We start from the raw sequence: 231 nt of genomic DNA on the forward strand, positions 1-231 counted from the left end.
TATTTTGGGGGGAGAAGAGGGATTGATTTTCATCTTCATTTTTGGGTGAAAGAACCAGCTATATACTCTTCGGATGACCAGATTGTAACCCTTGGCAAGAAGAAATAGCTGCAACTCCAGAACAGGTACAAAAATGTCTAAATTGGGGTAAAGGGAAAGAGGGAGCCATGTAAAAAAAAATAATCCAGAGCTAGGCTGTGTGTGTCAGAATGAGACCCTTGGCTAATAGAT

Source organism: Neophocaena asiaeorientalis, unplaced genomic scaffold (genome assembly GCF_003031525.2).
Source record: "Neophocaena asiaeorientalis asiaeorientalis breed wild unplaced genomic scaffold, Neophocaena_asiaeorientalis_V1.1 scaffold493, whole genome shotgun sequence".
Classification (NCBI taxonomy): Eukaryota; Metazoa; Chordata; class Mammalia; order Artiodactyla; family Phocoenidae; genus Neophocaena; species Neophocaena asiaeorientalis.